This window comes from Passer montanus, unplaced genomic scaffold, assembly GCF_014805655.1.
Source record: "Passer montanus isolate IOZ18808 unplaced genomic scaffold, ASM1480565v1 scaffold14, whole genome shotgun sequence".
NCBI lineage: Eukaryota > Metazoa > Chordata > Aves > Passeriformes > Passeridae > Passer > Passer montanus.
In genome coordinates this window covers 12,108,333-12,129,354 of record NW_024360941.1, presented here as the reverse complement: position 1 = coordinate 12,129,354, position 21,022 = coordinate 12,108,333, and the positions used below count along the sequence as shown (strand labels likewise).

The 21,022-nt window shown below is 40.5% G+C and overlaps 1 protein-coding gene across 5 annotated transcripts in view; it reads right to left on the bottom strand.

Annotated features, from left to right (window-relative positions):
- The window catches only part of STOX2 (storkhead box 2), a 142,369-nt gene that overhangs the window by 74,300 nt on the left and 47,047 nt on the right, over positions 1–21,022 (bottom strand). Inside the window, exon 1 of one of the 5 annotated variants that reach the window (XM_039700090.1) lies at positions 747–763. The exons of the other annotated variants lie outside the window; for them this stretch is intronic. The gene's annotated coding sequence lies outside the window, so the exon portion shown is untranslated. Of the gene's footprint in view, positions 1–746; positions 764–21,022 lie in introns of those variants that run through there. 5 annotated transcript variants of the gene reach the window in all.

Genomic DNA, 21,022 nt, shown 5'->3' with positions numbered 1-21,022 from the left:
AAGTAAGGAAAAATTCTTCTTCCAGGCATGAATTATACTAATGGGAATATGAACACTTGGTAGTGATGAGAAAAATTAAGATGGTGGCAAAGCTTGTGGTTTTGGGGTTTTTTTATTCATCCATAACTATTTTGAGGGGGTTTTGTTTTGGGGTTTTATTTTTTGTTTGGTTTTGGGGAGATTTTTTGTTTAATAAGGGAAAGGTTAAACTCAGAGGCTTTTTATTGAAAATCAGATAAAGCATTCATTTTTATAATTTGGTATTTACAGTCCAACAGGAACCACCTCTATCTTGCATTACTAGGGGGAGAGGTGATGCCTGGATAAATAAACCATAGGGATCTTGGGGAAAAGGTCTGAACTAAACCAAAATTAGACATCCTGCCTGTCTCATAACCTAACAATTCCTTATCAATAATTGGCAATATAATAGTAGCTATTTCCAAAGTATAGATTTAACATTAGGAATTTCAAAAAAGCAGCTTCGTTCCATATCAGACGTTACAAAGGATTTTTTTATGTTCAATCATAACCCTTCTTCAGTCCAAGCTCATAAGAGCCTGAAGTCTTTTGGAGAAACAATTCAAAATCTTTGCTTCTGAAAATCTGCTCTATCTTTTAAAAAGTGAGAAAACAAATATTACTAAGGATATCTATTGCACATGATCTTCATAAACAATTACTAGTTGCTGAACAGACCTGTTCCCATTTTGTAGATGGAAAACCTATAAAAGAAAAGGACATACCTTGCCCAGAAAACTGTAGGAAATCAGTGGCAAACGCACTCTTAAAACTTTGGGATCTCAGCTCCTATTTCAAGGTTTATTTTTCCTTATCTGAAAAATAATAATGTAGCAGAGTACAATATGGTGAGCTGTATATGTATTTCTCTGCATGTGTATGTGTATGCATGCTTGTACATATATGGTAATTGCTCTCATGTAATGTGGTATTTCAAGTTTCAGCTGGGACTACTTTTTTTTTCCTCCCTATGACAAACAAGTTTCCATAGGGACAGCAGCAGGCTTCAGTAAGAGGGTGGGCTGGTGTTACTGCCTGAGCTACTTCCTTGGCTTGGGGACTGACTGCATGAGGTTTTCAAATTAAATAAGCACACAAGCCAAATACTAAAATTAAAAAGGCAAAATAATAGGACATGCAAGGAGGAAAGCAATCCCCCTCTTCACTAAGACAAGCTACACCTCTAAAATTATTTTCCCTCAAACTATGCATTCAAAGCCTATGCATTCAAACAATGCATTACCCTGTCCCTACCTTGCCTGTTGCACACAGCCTGATCTGGCTTACTCATGGAGGAAATTGGAAGGGCTTCACTTTATTACTGTCAGCTGAGCTGGTGCCCGACAAGCACCCAACACAACTGGGAGAGCTAACACTCACAAGATGGCAAGTGCCACACAGAGTTTTGTGGCATCACACTGCAGGTCTGTGATAGGGGTCCTTTCCCATGCCCAGCTTCAGAAACAAACACTACAAATAACATTGATAATACTGGGACACACAGGAAACTTGCACTAAGGAAGGCCATAGTCACAGGCAACCAGGTAAAACAGGGAGCAGATTGTCCTTCTGTGGCCTATGAAAACAAAATCATCACATTCTGTTACACTTTAAAAGGGGGAGATAGGATGCTGTGAGATTCTGGGAAGGAATTGCAGGGTTTTTGAAAGTATGAGAGGGAGAGCAGAAAGGAATAAACAAAAAATAAAGTGGAGGAAAAATCCTGTAGTACAAACAGTCGTAAAGCAGAGGAGGAGGAAAAATGGAGTGTGAGAAGAGGTGGGAAAAATGTAATTATGAACTTGTGAAAAACCCCAAGCTCATGTATAACATCACAGGCCTTGGTAATCTATGGGTTTATTAGATTTACAGCTCTGCATACTAGAGTTCCTGAGAAAATACACTGCTAGCATCTCTAACATTTTAAATCCATGGAGGAGAAAGTTTTCCACGTCATAAACTCACAATTTTCATGTGTGGATCCTTTTATCTCTCTATTAACAAAGGTTAAGAATTCAGACTCTAAAAGACATGTTTTTAAGCAATCTTTTATGGGTTAAGGAGGTCTGACAATACACCATAGTTGTCTTTGTCTGTAGGAAGCACTACTTTTCTCTTCCAGATATTTGCAATCAGATGCACTAGCAAGAACAAACCAGAAAACTCACTCACACCCCTTCACATCAGTCCTTAGACTTCTGACACTAACACTGTTAATTTGTAACCTCTCACTAGTACTTGTTGTTACTCAAATATGCAAGAGAAACTAAGTAATTGTAATCCATGCTTGTGGTCCAGGTCACAAAAAGAGGCAGCCTTCCATGATGGATTTATTGGCAAGGGAAAAGTTGGGCTTGCCAGACGACTCTCTTCTTGAAGAGAGCATTTGAGAAACTCCACCAAAGAGGGCACCACCAAGGCCAAAGGTATAAGTGAAAATTTTCCAAATAGAAAAAAAGGAAAATGTTTCAAAGCCTATCACAAGTAAGTCTTCAGTCTTGCTATCAGGTTGTGTTATACCATGGTAGTAATCCTGGCTTACTTACAGCACCTCTTAAACTAGTTTCAGATCATATTTCTCTCCGTGTTATGCTTTGGGAACGTGTGATGACAGGAATGCAGCGCTGCTGCTGCACACGTGCTGTAGTTCACCGATTCATTTTTCTGTGTGCTGCCTTATGTGCTGTGGTATTTATTTTAACTTGCATGACTTTTAAGAAAAACCTGTCTGTGTAATGAGAAGAAAGGCTCCCCTGTTTTCGTTCTTTTTTTCCATGCCAGACCTTCTGATTGCATTTGTGCTTCCTCTGCACAGAAGACAATTGATGCAGAAGGTTTTTCAATCTGAATACCCAGATCTACCTAAAAGCCAGTGTACAAGCAGGAACAAGTAGGATACAGCTTTTGTTTTGATGCATGCTTTCCCTCTCCTATTATCGCTGACTCAATGCGAGTTAGATAAAATGGATGGAAGCTGGGCTTGTAACTCCTCAGTGTACAAAACTAACGAGAGAGGGAGACAAGCCATGAATCCTGCACAAATTTCCTCTCACACATAACAGAATTCTAAAACTTGGAGATGCGGACTTACAGCAATTCAAATCACAAATCAATTCATTCACCAGCTGTTCTTCCAAAGGATATAGTAGCAAAAGATATGCCAAAAATGTTGGCCTCAACTTTCTTGTTTTCCACTGGTGTCACATATCATTAGTACCCTGGTATTTAAGTAACACACTGATATATGGGGACCAGCTGTACTGTAAGTTAGAATAACAGCCTAACCTTCTGCTTTGGGAGCTGAAACAATGGAGAGCAAGAAGTCAACAGCCAGTGTAGGTGCCACCAGCAGTAAAAGCCATCACAAATTATCTTCCTAGAGATTAATTCCCACATCTCTGTGTCTATCTACTCCCATTCCTCCACAGAGCCTATGTCGCAAAGATTTCACCATGCACATGCAGGCCTTGGGCTCTTGTAAAACTTCTGGGTGCTACATCCACACAAACAAGGAGATTCTGTGTGTCAGGCAGGTACTTTCTGAAGAAAAAAAACCACTAAGAAAAAAAGGCCCTTGGCAGTAAGAAGTGGGCAGTGTTTTGCATCTTGCATGGCTCGCGTTGTCCTGCAAAGAGGACAATGAACGTATTTGATGGGCAGTCCTACAAGCAGCATACCAAAGGAACTAAATCCCAGCAGCTGCTATAACACTGCAGAACATTTGCTGAATAACCCAGTACTAAGGGCCCTCTCAAAATTCTTGCTTATACAGCTGTGCAATATAGTGAGTATATTTTATAGTTGCATATATATAGCATGTACAAGAGGCAGAGATCTTTAAAACTTTAGAAAAATTTGGAGTAGCCTCTTAAAAAGAGGCTACTCCACCCTTTGTAAACAAGCTCTTGTCATTCAGTTACTTCCATATGTGCACGAAGCTCAGCCTAAATTAAACAGGCTTTCAAAATAGTGGTTTAGTACTGAAAATGTATGGTTTCTACCAATAAGTTTGAAAAAAATGTAAGCAAGAGATAAACTTTAAAATGAAAAGGCAGCATTTTCTCACCTCACAGAAAAGTAATTCAATAATTTCTTGGATATTTTATTATAGTCTCAGATTCAGAGGTTGTCTCATTGGCACATACATTTGGACATGAAAAAAACTCTAGAGAGGAATCAAAAGAACAGAAAAAAATTACATGACTCTACACACCTGACTTTTTCTGGTAAATCAATGCAAAATTGTCAGTCTGCTTGTCCTCTGGACCAGACTGCAGCACTGCAGTCAGTTTGTTCCTGTGAAGGCAGTACTCTTTAGTCGTTGGTTTTCAGTGGGACCCTGGAGTCTGTCCCTTCTCTTCTGATTGTGCAGTAGCACCCATGAGAAGGATAATTCCACTCCTGGGACACCTACCCGGACTACCCCTAGTTACCACAGCTTGTTGCCATCCTCCACTTGGCTTTTGAAGCTCTGATATGACCCACCTGTGTGCAACCAGAGACAATTTCCCATTGCCCTGCTCAGGTGAAGGTTTATGCAGGCACTACTTGCACTTGCCTCTCTGTAGAAGCTGCTCTTAGCACTTCTCCTGAATGCAGAGATTTTTGTATTCTAGTAGAGGAACAAGAAAAAGACATTTTATAGCACTGGGTCTCGAACTTTTTCCACCACCTTGTAAGAAAGTTAAATTCTTCCTCAGGGGTCTAGTGCAACAAAATAATTTTTGTCTTACTAAGTGACACCCTACACAACAGTAGCAATCTGCTAAAGCAAATGTATCAACCCCAGGGAACTCTGCTACTTTCTTTTTCTATAAATCCCTCTATATTACCGTGCATCTGTCAGTTGCTTTGTCATTAATTAATACGGTTTTAAACAGAAAGAGAGGCTTAAATCTAGGAGAGCACTGTTACTTCCCAGATTTCTGCAAGTCAGTGCAACATCTTGGAGTCCTCTGTGGAGCTAAGCGAAAGGCACCAGCATCCAAAGCCTCACCTTAGCAAAATGTTTCTAGCACAACATGGCAGTGTCACACCGGATACAAGAACAATCTCTGCTGTGAATGTTTCAACCTGTAACTTTCTGACCAGGTCAAGGATAGGAACAAGTGAAACATGTAGATGTTATGAAGAAAAAAAATAAAAATTGCTTATGACAAAGGAATATCATTGTGATAATCAAAATAAAATTGTGAAATTAGGAGAAGTAAATTAATATCAAATTAGAAAATTTAATAAGAAAATTCCTTTGTAATTCTGAAAAGGGTACTCCTCACTTCTACCACAGTCTACCACAATACTGCACTTACATCCTTTAAAGCACATGAATGACAGTAGCATAGGATAAAATTTCTTTCAAAATGCTTTATGTATTACAATGAACTTTTGTAAGGAACAGAGAATCACTGACATTTAAAATTTCCAGAAACCAAAATATCTTTCTCAAAAGAAGCAAACATCTTAAGTGAGACCATTTACATGAAAGTAAAATTTCCTAGCATTAGAATTCTATTTGAAAGAGTCATGTACAAAATTAAGAGCTAGAAACTCTTTAGTCTGCATTAAAACTGACCACTATTGAGCTGAACTCAATACCTATACAACCCAACTGTGGTAAATCTTATTAGTTATGGCGATCATCTCAGAAACTTTAGCAAGGAGTCACCATGTTCCCATACATAAAAATTTCAAATGCTTTGTATCCCAAGCTATTCCAGGAATCAGCAAATACTCAGGACAAACGTTTCACAGATTGTTGTATAAAGTAAAAGAAACTCCAAATGCAAGGTGCTCAGCGACTTGCCTTTGATCTTTGTCTTAATGGGGGAGATGTTTAGTAACCTTTCCATCTCTCAGACAGTCTAAAGTAGATCAGACAATCTGCCTTCACAACTGGCAGGGTTCAGATTTGTCAGAGCATGATGCTACTGTCAAATTGTTTTGGTCTTCCTTCCTCTCTAAAGATGGATCTTACTATTATCCCAGCTGATGGAACCAAGACAAAATAAACACAGACATCAGGACTGAAACAATGACAGACTATCAGAAAAGGCATTTAAGTGCCCACAATCATCCAAGGAGTAAAAAGTTATAAAAACAAGTACTTTTTTTAATTGCCCGTATCCCCACGTCATTGCTGAGGTACTTAAAAAAACCACAAACGCTATGGATTTCTACCCACCGCACAGTAATTACTGAAATAACAAAGAATTGGAAAAAAGTCTTTCCAAAGCCTGATGCTATTACTGAACTGCCAGTGAAAAAATTCTCACTAACACCCCTTAAGTCTATCCTCCTGCACTCCCTAATCTGAACACAAAAGGTTGGGTTTAAACACCCACCCCCCACCCTGAGATTAAAACCGCCTGCAGTTTCCAGCTTCGGGCCAGCACTGACAATAATCTAAATCCTTGGCTACTGGCTTCCTGAAGACACAGCCTACAGAGAGTCCCCCAAAGTTCTTTGAAATGTTAAATACAAAGCAGGAGGAGGTCATAAAGGAAATATTCTTTACAAAAGGAATGGATATCATGTGCAGGCTTTTCAAATACATTTCTCAGTTGCTTTGCTTCCAGCCACCATTTTCTCAATCCTGCATTGTCTGAAGCTTTTGAAATAAAATTCAGGTATTAAATAAAGCACAAAAATTAGTATTATAAACAGCTGCCAATATATGAATTTGTTACCTTTTAGCTCTCATAAATCTCTCCAATATATATTGTATCTTAATTCTTCTCTGGAAAAACTAATTATTTACCTAGTAAATGGTCCTATAGCAATTACTAAAAGCCCAATATGTAGAAGTAACATACAGGTTTTATTGCATCATCTTCTGTAGCACCTGCCCAATTACTGCAATAGAAGCCAGTGTTGGTTCCCTGCTGCCCTGGAAATCCAGCTATCTTTCTGCCAAGAGCCTTCTAGCATGCACAAAAGGAAGAGGGATTGAGAACTCTGTTTTATCCACTCTTATCCCATAAACTAACAAGCCTTTTTTCCACTGCAGCTTTTCTCAACAAAACCAGGTAATTATGCAGGATGGGATTTTCAAGGTAGGTAAAAGGAAAAAAAGCAGTCAGTTCAGCATGCCAGCTTTGTCAAGTACTGTCACCTCAAACTCTGAGGGACTTGCTTGCAGTGTGGGGGAGCAGGCAAACACAATGATGCCCTGCCACTGACATAGGGCCCAGCTGTAAGCAATGAACTTTAGGGTCCAGAACTGTTGGTAGGTGGTTACATTTTCCTGTCCATTTACATTCTTTTGGAGGCAAACAGGATGGTAGGAGCCTTATTTCTGTCCCTTGTCTCACCCTGAGCACTCAGTGTCTCTCCTTTCTCATTTGGGTATCATAAACTCAATGCTAAAATAAGTTTTACATTCATTTTTACATTAATTTTGATGAACTTGTGTTTGGCTTGCTTGCCTCATAAGGTCTTGTGAGCCCTATTCATACTAGCTTCTGACAAGATGTTCCACCAGACATCCGTAAAAACACATCCCTGCCCAAATTTACAAATTGTGTACTTGAGGAGAAAAGTAACTGGTTGTCATAGTGATGTTCACAGTCTGAGGAGCCTTTGGACTTCAGTGTCATGAAAGGTACCAGGAGTTTAAAACCTCCAACTAGATGAAGTGGTTAATGGAAGCAAGTACTCCAGCCAGCAGCAATTGCATGCTTAAATGACTGGTGATCCTGAAGACCCAGGCTGCCGCACTTTGAAATTATTTAAGCTGTTTAATTTTGAGTTATTTGCAAATTAGTATAGCCCAGTTCATAGAAACTGCCACTGCTGTGACTTACATGCATGTCTGACAAACTGCTGTTCTCTGCTTTTGACATTAGTACAATATTGGGGTACCCTCACAGGAGGGAAAACCTGTTGACAGAAATGTTCCAGCTACCAAAAAAACCCTGAAAGTTACAGCAAGCTCAGGAACATCGTGTGCTTTTGGCAAGTGAGACAGAGGAGGATAAAAGGCAAAGGAGGGTGAGCAGAATTATTGTTCCTCAATGATTAAATAAGCACAGAAACTATGATTACAGATCACAGACATCTTTTATAACATGCCAAACTAGCACACAAAGAAACATGCCTCAGTATTTCAGTCATACAGGCAGTATTGGCTCACCACAAAGAAGATGAGGGTCTTCTGAAACAGAGGCTCTGCCCTGACTCCCTGCTTGAGGCCAGTGAGGTGGCACAAAGCCTTTGAAATATCTGGAGAACAGGCACTGCTGACTGTAGCCCTGGCAGCCAAAACTTCCTTGCATTCAATCCTCACTCTTCATGGCAGGAATCAACTCAAGATACACGGTGATATCTGCCTGTCTGTTGGACTCCTTACCCCTATAAAACAAGTAAGAACAAACTCCAGGCAGTTGTAACCTGAACCTAGGCTTCAGCAAAGCATACAGCTAAAAAACCATCCCTAAAGAAACCCTAGCAGGAAGGCAATTTATTGTTCAAGGAGATCGGGTCTGTAGAACTTCCTAGGAATGAGAAGCAGTGATTCAACAGACACAGCTCAGTCTTGCCTTGCCTCACATTGCACATAGCATCAACTACCATCAGTATGCCTGGTTTATCCAAGAGGAAAAGATAATATTTCAGTATGAAATTAAACTCCTGGTTCTCTATGTGCTCAACTAAAATAATCAACCATGCATTACTTGCAAAAGAATGCTGATGACTCAACTGTATTTGGGGTTTTTTAAAGTCACATCTTTCTGAGAAGACTTGTCCCTTTTAATAAGACCTATACCACAAACATTATACAAGTAAGATTTTTTCATAATTGTATGGAATTGTATTCTTGTTTCTGTGTTACCAGTCAAAGCAATTTCCAACACATTTTATTCTGTTCCTATTTGAAGAAAAAAAAACCTAAACCAAACAAGAACACTGATCTCTGAGCACGTGACTATAATAACACATTTCTCTTTTAGTGAACTGTGGTGTTGAGCAGGCCATTTCAAAAGTGGCAAGATCTTGGTTCAGAGGATGTCTGAACACACTCCTGTTTATCTTTGCCACTTCAGAAAACTGCATTCTCTCTGACCGCTACACCTTGAAAATGAGTGCAAACCTTGGTGATTTCAGAACCAATAGATTTCAGTCCAAGAGCTAGAAACAAAATTTCACCATATCCAACTTCTGATAACAGTATTCCACCACCCCAGAACAATCAGGTAAGAAATGAAACCTTATAACTCATATAATAATATATAAGAGACTTAAGCATACCAGCTGTTAGTAAATTCAGTGCTCAAAACCAAAAACAAATTCAGAAAACATTCTGTCTCTGCCTTCTTGAAGAAAAAATATGATACTATGTACCTTTGATGGCAAGAAGTGCCCAATCCCTTTTCAAAGCAGAGGCATAGCTTTAGAGTTAGTTATAGAGATGTATACAGCAATGTGAATGTAAGTTACAAGAACTACAAGCAGCAACACCTCCTGAATAGTGGAGACAAGTTATCAGATACTTAATGCTCCTATTAATTATGTTTACACAAGTTTCAAGATATTCCTCACAAGGTAGAGCTTCACATTTACTGAAAAGGGGGTTACTCATTCTGGATGAAAATTAAATAACTCCACAACAAAACAGTTACTCAGACAAACTGGATAAATCATGTTCATAATTCGTATATAAGTTCATATTTTGCTTGGCATTTTTTTCTGGATATCATTATTTTCACAGTCAGAAATAAAACATAGACACTCAACATTCCCAAGGATGTCTGCAACAAAAGAATTATGTGAAGATGGCAAGCTGAAGTGCCTTCATTTGGATACATTTTTGTATCCAAAGAGCAAGCAACAAAAACAGAGTCACAGAGAGAAACAGATGGCCAGTGAGTTATCACTCCTGATCTGATGACTTATGTGGGCTCAACTTGTTTATTTACTCACATATTTGCAAAAAAGTAACTTTCCTTATGTTAGCAGCAGCAATATTGTATATTATATATACAGTACATACTTCTACCTACACATAACACAAGGGCATCAGGTGTTTACCCTCTAATTGTGGGGTCTCCCACAACCACAAAGGTCACACTTGACCCTTCCCAGGGCCAGGGAGTTAAATGACTGATGTATAACAGCAGAGCTCAAGAAAGGTTTAAAAGAGTGTCAGTGTTACAGCTGCCCTGCTCACTGGCTTGGAGGTGGGACAGAAGTGCTCAGGTCCTCAGGGGCAGGGAAGTGAGTCTGTAATTACTGGCTACACCCTTTACACCATCCAGTCTGTGATTACAGGCTATATCCTTTACACTCTGCAGGAACTGCTGCCTCTCTCTGTTCACTACCCCCTGTTGATGCAACCCCCATGATAACCTCGTGTGACACATGACAAAAATACTGTCATATGGTCCTGAAGCAACAGGCACCATTTGTGTGTCACTGAGTCCTGTCAAATGAACCATCCTTGAAAATACAGATTCTTCTTAGATCATCTCACCCCCTCTTTAGGACTGATCTCATTATCTTCACTTTAATTGTTCTCATTATCTTCTGGGCATAGAAAAATAATGCAGCCTTTCTAAGGCCATTAAATCCAATTATGTAAAAACACAGTGCTGGCGAAAAGAGTTAAAATATTTTAGCTAACAAATTGCTGAAAATCAGGAAAGATCAGTGTGTGACCATTTAACCCCCCTGAAAATTACCAGGAAGTATTTTCTAGCTGCAATTACAAGAATGCTACTGCCCTCAGCTATGGTTAAGCATCAGCCTTACAACAGTAAAGGCTACAACTGGTAACCACCTCCTAGCCTGCAAAGAGCAGGCAATGGACAAAGAGCTGCTGCGTTATTTTCCCATTAGACAAGTTTCACTGTGTTCTTGTGGTGCAACTAAAGTAAGTGAAGGATTGAAAGTAGTCAGTGTAATTTTATATACTGGAAGAGTCCTGAAAGTAGAGCAAGATATTTTTTCAGTAGATTCTTCAAATTGCCAGGATGTAAATGTGATGAGGAATGTGTTTATAGGCACCCTCACAGAGCAGCGTGTGCCGATACCATTGACGTAGGATGGTTGCATTGACTGGCTGGTTAAGGATCAGATCCTCTTCATAGGTATATTACCATGGGGATAGACAGGGGAGTGTCTATGAATAAACTACTGAGCTCCAAACAACTCCTGCAACAATACCCCTGCACTCCTGAGGACTTGAGTGGGACCACAGGTACAGCAGATCCCACAGCAGCAGTGTGGAGACTGAAACCCGAAAGAAGGAATCAGGTACAGAGAAAGAGAGCTGAGCTCCAAGAAGGATGCTCCCTTCTGACCCACCAACATCTGGTGCAAGACAGCCTGCTGCTGTATCTGGTGCAGCATCTGAGCTGTGTGACAGTGCAGAGAATTCTACTCCCATCATTCCACCCACGCCGTGGTGTAGGAAGTGCTGCACAGACAGACTCATGAACACCATCTGCTTCAACTGTGGCATTTGACTCCCTTCCTCCAGCATGGAATATTCTGAGATGGTCTAAGCACACTAATACAATCCTACATTTTACGGGTCTATATGTCGAGAATCAAAAAACAAAACCAAAATATACTTTTCTTCTCCCATAAAATTGCTTCTAGTTATTCTAACTGGATTTGCTTGCAGTGTTTCTTAAAAAAAACCAAAACATAAAACTTTGGGGGAACATGAAACTCTTTTTTCAATAAAAATTAATAGGCATAAACACATGCAATACTTATATCTGCACAGTCAAGTCTACAGAGGAAACATTTTTTTTTCCCATGGTACCTTTATTAATTCTTCTACAAAGAATGAACACTCAATTTCATACATTAATGGAAACACAACAAAAACTTCCATCCAGATCAGGGAAAAAACCTTTTTCCTAAATATGTGAAATCATTAACTATTGTTTTCCTATTCACATCTGCACTTCAAAATGAAAAGAAAAAAAAATTCCAAGTACTTGGTTTGTCATGTCACTGGGGTTTATTAATCACACAGAACTGTATGGTCTATTAATTATAGAAAAATATATATATATTACTCACAGCATTTCTGTAGCTTGAATTGCAAGTAACTGAAATAGTCCCCCAGTGCTCTGGGAGATATGACAGCCAGTTAGACAGAGACACACATGGCACACTCTTTTTAAAAGCTGTTCAGTGATTTGCAGTGTCCTTAAGGATAGTATTTTAAAATTTATTTTTCACAGAAGTCCAAAGTCCCACAACTACAAAAGTGACCACTTGGCTCTTACTAGGCTTTAGAACCCCAGGTTAAAAAAACAAGTAGAAAATCAGTTCCCAGCAGATTCCAACTGAGAGTCCTAAAGGAAAACACCCCAGCACACTGCTTGCTCTTCCAAGCATCCCAGGGAACTCACCCAGCACCATGCTGGGAGCAGAGTAATAAAAAGTCCTCACATCTTCTAGTGCCAACACCACATCTTAACAAGAGATTAAAAACATGTTCCTCATGCATCTGTTGTCTGTGGGCTACATATCAGCTTTCCCTAGACAGACAAGCACAGAAGGACAAAGTAGCTTTTGACACACAGAGATACAAATGATCTCAGTATTTCATTTATCTTTAATGGTAAAGTACTGCACAATAACTTTTATAAAAATAATTTAAAGTATTTAAATTTTTGCTCAACGATAAAACTGTTTTGTTTGACATGGGGAAGAATGGGATAGGAAAATAAGGAACATGCTTTTAACACAGCAGTGATTTGAGGCAGGAAGAAGAATGAAGACTGCTCACTGAGCTCACCACCACAAAAAAACCTTTCACCTGTCAGAGAAAGCCCCAGGCTGAAGCTGCCATCAGCGTACATCTGAAAACTGCTTCTGCCCCACCTCAGCTCCCTTCCCAGTGGGCATGCTTGCATGTCTCTAGACCATCCCAGCAGGCCCACCACAGGCACTTTCTGCTCAGGGCTAGAAAGAAGGAGAAAGCAGAATATGAGACACTGATGCTGATCTGAAATTGTATACGCAAATAAGCAAAAGGGCCAACTCCAAGCAAAGGGATTGTTTCTGATTCTCATAAGACACAGAAGTTGCCAAACTAAGAAAAATACAAAACTGTTACATGAAACGCAAAAGGATTACACAGTTTGAGTATTTGCATGTGGACAGGACTGGCTTGTTTGGGATGATTAAAGCAATGCAGATCAAACCTCGAACATGCACTTCTGAGCACCCTCCAAGCCCAGGCAGGCCAGCCAGCCATGGAAAAGCCCAGCCAAGAAAAAGATGTTCCCCCAGAGGCTGGCAAAAGTATGGCACCCACCACCCACCCATCGGCCCCTGGTGCCTGCTTGCTCCAACATCCACAGCATTATGGCACCCCTGGCATCTCCACACCCTGCCCTGCACGGGCACTGGCTGGCAGAGGTGAGAAGATGAGCGCTGCTGGGGCAGGGGAACAGCCCACGAACAGGTTCCCCGTTCCTCCTGTGCAAACCCCTGCAGGCTGCAGCAAGATGGGCTCTCCCCTCAGTAACAGCCCGGGCAGGGCAGGGCAGGGCAGGGGTGACAGAGTGAAAGGCTCCCTTCAAAGGTGGCGGGCCGTGTCTTTCAGCACTGCTCTGCTGGACAGAGATGCAGCGAGTGTGCGACGTGCAGCTGTAACTCCCTGCCAGCACTGGCTGCCTTTCTGCTAGAACACAAGACTGGACTGTGGCCACAGGACTTGTGCAATGAATGCACATTAATTTAGTCCACAATTCTATGTTTCGATCATTTGAATAGCAGGTGGCATTTGTAACCAGCTCAAAGAGCATGACCGTCAGGATAAAACATTAAAGAAAGCAGCTATTCACCTTACTAATCAAACATTCTGCACACTAGAGATATATTAGTGAACCAACTGAATACAGGAGATCAGGGATGAAACACAAATAGCACAATTATTTGGCTCAAACCATTCTAGAAAGTTCTTCAACAACAAAAAAAGTACGAGAAGGTAGCATTTGGAAACATTTGGAGAAACACATTCTTAAGTGAGACTTGAAAGCCACCTGAAATAAATACAGCAGAACTCTTCCAGAGGCAGAGGTTTATAAACATGATTTATAGTCTGATAGCAAAGCAATGAATGTAGTCTGTCATGCACCTGAAATTGCTTTACATTTGTGATTCATTTGCACTAGAACTGTTTTCAACAGCCTGACCTTTTTTTTAGATTTTAAGTCCATTAAAATAGAGGGAACTCCCCAGTGATCCCCAGTACAATCTAGTCCAATATTCAGTCTACTAAAGATGCCAGCAGTACAGAGCCAGGGAAGAATAAGGTGGCACTTACACCTTCTCATAAGAGTCTCTGTCTCCCCCCATTTTCAGCTCAGAGGATTTGCTGTGCCTGCTCTGATTGCCCTATTGAGTAGTCTCTGAGGCTTCTCTACCAAAGGATTGCCCAATCTTTCCATCAGCCTGTGGAAACTTTTTGCACTCACATCATCATCTGCAGTCCTGTAGGTCCTACCTCCGGCATGAAGAATCACCTCCTTTTGCTTTTAAATCCATCTCCCTCTAGTTTTATTTCCCCTCAAATTATTTTAACTGAAGGAGCAGTTCACCTCCTCATCTCTTACCATCAAAAATCTTTTCATCCCTGACAAGTTGTATGTAAATGCAATGAAGTATTGCCTTAATTTAATTTATTTTTTAACCAGGAAATTGAATGTACTTAGAATATGGTAGTGATATAAACTACTTTCTAGTGCAGGGCTATGAAACTTGTAGTGAACCATCACACACTTTTTATATCATACAGCTTTCCAGAAAAGTTTAGATTATTTTGATATTGAGAGAAGTAGTTACGTCATTGTGCAAAATATCATTGCTGTTCAAATCATCAAAATACTTCTGTCTCCAGTCTTGTGGAGGTTGGCAAATTCTTGACTTTAGCCCTGATTTTCTGGGAGTCACTTACACCATCATTGTGGGATGAGAATAGGATGAGAAATCTGTCTAGGTCTCCCCCAGTTTCACCATGGCTGTGCCTGGAAACTTATGAGGAATCACAGTGACAGTAATGACTGCAAATCAACTCAGAAAATGAGTTGACATAACATTTGAATTTTTTTTTTCCCCAAAACATAAACCTGCTGACAGACTGCCATTGGATGGGCCATCTCTCTAAATTTTATAAAGACAAAATGTAACAAATGTGACAAAGACACACAAAAAAGTCGAGTGAGTAATTGAGACCTGTGAGAAGTACTCTTAAGGCAGCAATCTGGGTAATGAAGAAAAAAAAATGCAGAATTTTCCTGTACTTTAAAAGCTAAGCACCACTTAGTGCCCTCTGCTGCATACAGAGGTAATATGCAAAGCATCACTGAACAATGACATCATCTGATATTAACATATGCTGCATCTATGACAAATATTTATTTCCTTAATTGCCCTTGTTTTCTAAAAATACTAATAAATTATGCAAATATCTTCAGCACCAGCTTAAAGCAGGTGTTTTTTACATTCTCTCTTGCCATGTAGTATCCTGTGCTCTGCCTGCAAGCAAGCTGTCAGCTCGTCTCCCACATCTTACATAGTGGGAAATTGATGCTGAGCGAGTGGAGGTGCTGGGTGGGGGGATGCATGCACCCTCAGCATGAGATTTAATCATGAGACGCTGATGACAGCTGAACAGCTCAGTGGGACGTGGTCTACACACCGCCCCTGCCACTCCTACGAGACTCAAGGCAGTGGGAAGTGCCCATCTCTCCCTGCTCTCAGCTAAAAGAAACAAAACAAAAACAAACACAGGGGAAGGTCAAGCCTCCAATGCAATTTTCAACTTCCAAATAAACGTGCATTAAGAGTCTATAAAAGATCCTTCATGCACAACATGAAAGAGGGAAATGCAGACCAGAGCAACTGCGACCCTGAAGGGGATTAATTGTCAGACAGAATCGAGGAGGTCTCCTAATGTGGAACACAAATATTTAATCTGATTCTGAAATCTGATCTCCCGCCTTTAAGAAGATTAATGGAAATTCTTTTGCAGCAGACTATTATTTCTATTAGTTCTGATCCATTTCATGAACTAAGAATATTTTCCAGAAGCAAAGTTTTAGCATTTTAAATAGTTTATTAGCATTCTACTCAAAATCAAATCAACAGTTGATCATGATTAAAACCTGTTCAAGGAAATGAGGACATAAAAAAATGTCATTTGCATGCATTCAAATTGCATTAAACAAGCATGTCACACATGTGCACAGACATGAAAATGTAGGATGTGAAAACATGAGGTATCTACTTTTGCATGAGACATGAAGCATTCAAGGTCTCCACATGGTACTTGAAAACAAAACTGCCAAAACTGGCATGAAGATGTTATGGCAGTAAAGTTGTTCTAAAAAACTTTTTTCCAAACTGATAATCCTTGTTCTAGCCTGGTTAAGGGAGATTTCATAGAAGGAGGAAGAATTAATTCATACATCCTTTTTCTATCTTACACAGACTGAGTACAGGCAGACAGTTAATATCATTGCTGTGCTTGGTTCTGCCCAAGGAATCTATGTAACTGGCCAAGTTTCAGGCTTCTTCTTCATTTTTCCTTTGAATAAACTGAAAAGAAAAGGGAAGCCAGCTGGCTTCCTTTGTCCAGCTTCCTTCCCCCTGGAGGAAAGCAAAGGAGCTGTCCTTCCCACTCCTCTCATTCCTGCCCAGGAGCTAAGCCAGCATTGTGCCAGACAGTCCAGTCCTAAGCTTTTGGTATATTTTTTCCTAGAAATCCAGGGGTTCCACTAGGGTTTCTCTGAAGCAAGAAGAGCATGGTAGGCACTACAGTGGACAAAATGAAAGATCACTGCCATCACTCCTGCCCCCTGATGATCCAAAGTGACACAAGATGCTTGCTCCACGGTCAAAAGCCACTCCATCCAGCTCATTCTGCAGCCCTGCTGAATGCATGGCATCTCTGCTGGGTGCCAGGAGTAGAGCAATGGTGATGCCAAACATCTATTTAAATCAGGGCTGAGAAACATCACACATCAGGCAAACCTCAAGAATTCTGCAAGTCTCCTTTAGATCTGTGTTTGCTGGTCAAATTCTGCCTGCTCCTGTTTAAAATGAGCAAACCTGCAGTGCATTGCTAAGTAAGGCTTTACCTGGGAGTCGTCAGCACAGTGAAACCAACCCAGCAGCATACAAACTGACACTCCTGCTTTTTTCTCAATAGCCAATTCATAATGAAGCTACCAGGCATCAGCTGAAAATTCTCTACACTATTAACCACAGGGCTTTTACTTGAGATGCCAAATAATTTAAATAACTTTACATTTGTCATGAGCAAAGAGTATACATGCAGTTGGAGCACCTCACATGACTCAATTTGAGCCTTTAATCTAGACAGAATCTTGATCCAAGGGCAACTCAAATCAGTCCTCAAGTAGAACACTGCGTGGGCTTCTGCTTGCTACCTGAGAAGGTAATGTAATGCTCCACTTGTACACATGAATGCCTGCATCTTTCCTGTAGTCAAGGAAACATTTTTATTATGCTTAATTTTTTAAAAGTCCAAAGGACATTGTTCTTCTAAAGCCTCTTGATAATTCTTTCTATTATCTAGAGCAGAAATGCTTCTCTTTAACACTGAACAGTACAGAATCACAAAGACATGGGCACAATGCCTCCTGAGCCCATGGGAAACCCGCCCCCCACCAAAACCATCCTCTTCAGCAGGGTTTAATGAGTGCTTCACAACCATTATTTTTGCACACAATAACCACAGTCACGAAGCAAGTCTCCCCTACAGCAAAAAGAAAGTATTTAATAAGAATCCTTGCATAATTTCAGGTAAAGCATGTTTCCAGTTTCCAGTTCTCCCTGTACCCTCTTATGAAAATATCCAGTCGGTGGGAAGATGTACGAGCCCCTGAGGTGATGCAATGATGCCACAAGTGCATTGCCTTGTGGACAAGGACGCCCTTCCCAGTACAACAGCATTGTTTCAAGCATCCCTCACTTCAATCCCCAGGTATTTTCCCCCATATAGCTGTGTAGCTGGTTTTCTATGAAACAGAAGCCCTAGAGAAAAACATAGTATGTGGTCATGTATTTTGTCATGCTCTCAGCTTTAAAATGGCAACTGTAACATATCCCTCCCTAAAGGACTTTGGTGATCACAGAGACAGAAAAATGTCACATACATTCTGGTACAGAGATAGCAAAGTCCATATACATACTCCAAAAGAGGTTTTGTCCATCATAACCCATAGGCAGGAGAGCATCAGAACTTAGGTTGTACAAGGAATTAAATACCTGCCATTTCTTAAGCTGAAAGCAGTTGCCCTCAGAGATTTTAACTTTAGGTTTCAGCACATAAATTTCCAAGGTATCTTAAGAAAAACAGAAAGACTGTTAATTACATGCACATCCTGCACTACATGCATACAACCCTAAATATCTGCTTTCTTACATTGTGGAAAATCATTATCCCAGAACATACTGCCCTGATGGGCCTCATGTTGCTTCTACCATTTTTGCCCCCAAGAGTGATTTGTGACAATTTTATGGGTTTTAAAAGTTATTCTTTCCTCTTTCCTGATCTTGACTCAAAACACAAATTTTCTGTGCAATATACTCAGTAATATATATGCAAAATACCTACTGGCACCAGCAACCACTACACGACATAAAACTTAAACTAAAATTTAAAAAATCTCAGATTAGACAGATTATATTGGATGTTGCCCATAGAACTTGATACTGAACTTCTGCACACATGTTCTCACCTTGAGCAACATGAGATGATAGGGAAAGGCTGTGGTTACTTTGTGAGGAAGCAGGAGCAAGAGAGAGCTGCATCCCCAGCACTAAAGGCCTGGAGGGTGCTCCTGGCTTCCCTCTAGGCTCCTTGATAAAGCCAGGAGGCTTTATCAAGGAGCCTGGCTTTATCAACTGGTGCCCTTCAGCAAAGTACCTGAGGTATACACTGCCTGCTGGGAAGTTCTCCTTAGTCTTGCAATTTCTTAGGCAATCCCAGAACCTTCCTCGCTGCTGCTACTTTAAAGGCTGCGTGGTCAGACAGAGCACATATTTCCCAACACAGCTGAAGTTTCTTAAGGAATGTAGCCCATGGTGAGAAAATTTTCATTTTCTAGCTCTCTCTTAGTAAAAGCAGAACTTCTCAAGTCAAAGAAAAGATACTCCCTTAAGCCAAAGGCAAATTATATGCTGCTGCAAACAAAACCAGTTTTAGAGTTCCTCTCTCTCACCTCCTGCTTCACCTAAAAAAAGGAAAAGCCCCACATGCTCATAATGCAGTGCATCTGGTGGCCTAAATATGGGTGTTACCAGATTCCCCACTGACATAAAGAGGTCAGAATCTGAGAAGCTGAGAAAATTACTTAAGCTTCCACAGAAAACTTGACCTGGAACAATTAACCTGAGAACAACACCAGAACAATGTCCCAGAAAACTCATTTCCAAGACAAGTTTCTGCTGGGGAAGGTTTAGTACTTCAGGACTGCTGAGAGTAAGTTCTCATATTTTCATCTGACACAATGAATTCATTTGGACATGCAATATTCTTAGAACCCATGTGAAAAACAACCACCTTTTGCTACATCATTTCCTAACCTCCTTATAAAAATTCTAGAAGTAACATGCCACCATATCTAGTACTTTTGGCATCTGCCTACAGTATAAAGGAAATTTTTTTATGCAGTTGCAAAACCATCAAGCTCCTTTGAGAAACCTCCTTGTCTTCCAGGATGCTTCTCACCCTGAAATCTAATTACCAGGGATCACTCCTGATCACCTTTACAAGTTTTGATACACTTAAAAAAAATGTTTTCAACTATAGTCAGCATTTTTTAACATTTTTTTTCCTCAAATGTGAGAAGCAAAATAAAATACTGTGTTCTGTCTTTAAATAAAATTGCCTACACAGCTACTTTTGATCCACGAGTGCATGTTCTCCCTCTCAATTTTCTCTGCCAACCACCCCTCACAAGACACACTCAGATTATTTCATTGGGGTTTTTTTATTAGCCATCTGCTGTGCAGATAAACACATGAAAAAATTACAAATCAAAAAAAAAAAAGAGAGGCAGATAAATGGGCTTGTATTTCATTGGGGTTTTTTTATTAGCCATCTGCTGTGCAGATAAATACATGAAAAAATTACAAATCAAAAAAAAAGAGAAGCAGATAAATGGGCTTTCACTAACCTTTCGCCAGGGTGGGGAGGCTGAAACAACCTGTGAAGGCCAAGCCAAAGGGACCTAAAGCAGACAGCAGGTTTGCTCCAGTCGGCTGGTGAGCAAGTGAACAAGCAGGGAGAGCTGGTGGCTTGGGAGGGAAAAAGGAGCACACCAGGGCAGATGAGTCATTAGCTACTAAATTAGAGAATAAGCAGCTTGGAATTGCAAATAACTGCATGCAGTCTGGGAAGTGGAGAGGAAGAGACACTTTCTGTCAAACTGCCCTGAACTGACATCTGCATTTTTCACTCTGTGGGGAGTCTGCCCCTGCCTCCTCTGCCAGCCTTCCCTGTGTGCCAGCAGGAGGCTCCTCCCCAGCAGCTGCAGACCTTGATTTTCACTGGGAACACCAGCTTGGTTTGCAGGAAAGCACAGAGAGCTGGCATGTGGTACACACACCTGGGAAGGAGCGCTGGAGAGCCCCAACGCTCCTGGGCATCCCTCATTCCTGCAAACCTTCCATTGTGGGAGGTGCTCTCTGCACCACTCACAAGTCTTTTTATGGTCAAGATAGCTGCAATGTTGCCAAAATGCTGAGATTGCTGAAGCTGCTTTGCTGGCCTAAGAAGGTCTGCAAACGCTTGAAGCAAGGGAGTCGTGATTAGTCTCCACAATAAAATTTTCAAATACTCTGGTGAGGAAAAGTCAACCAATAAAAAGCAAACCACAACCTCTGACCTACACCTTTGCTACCTAATTTTCTGTTAGAACATACCTCTGTTGACTGTAAAACCTAAAACTTATAATTATGAAGCTGAATACATTTTTAATATGGTTGGATGGTTATGGGTGAAGTA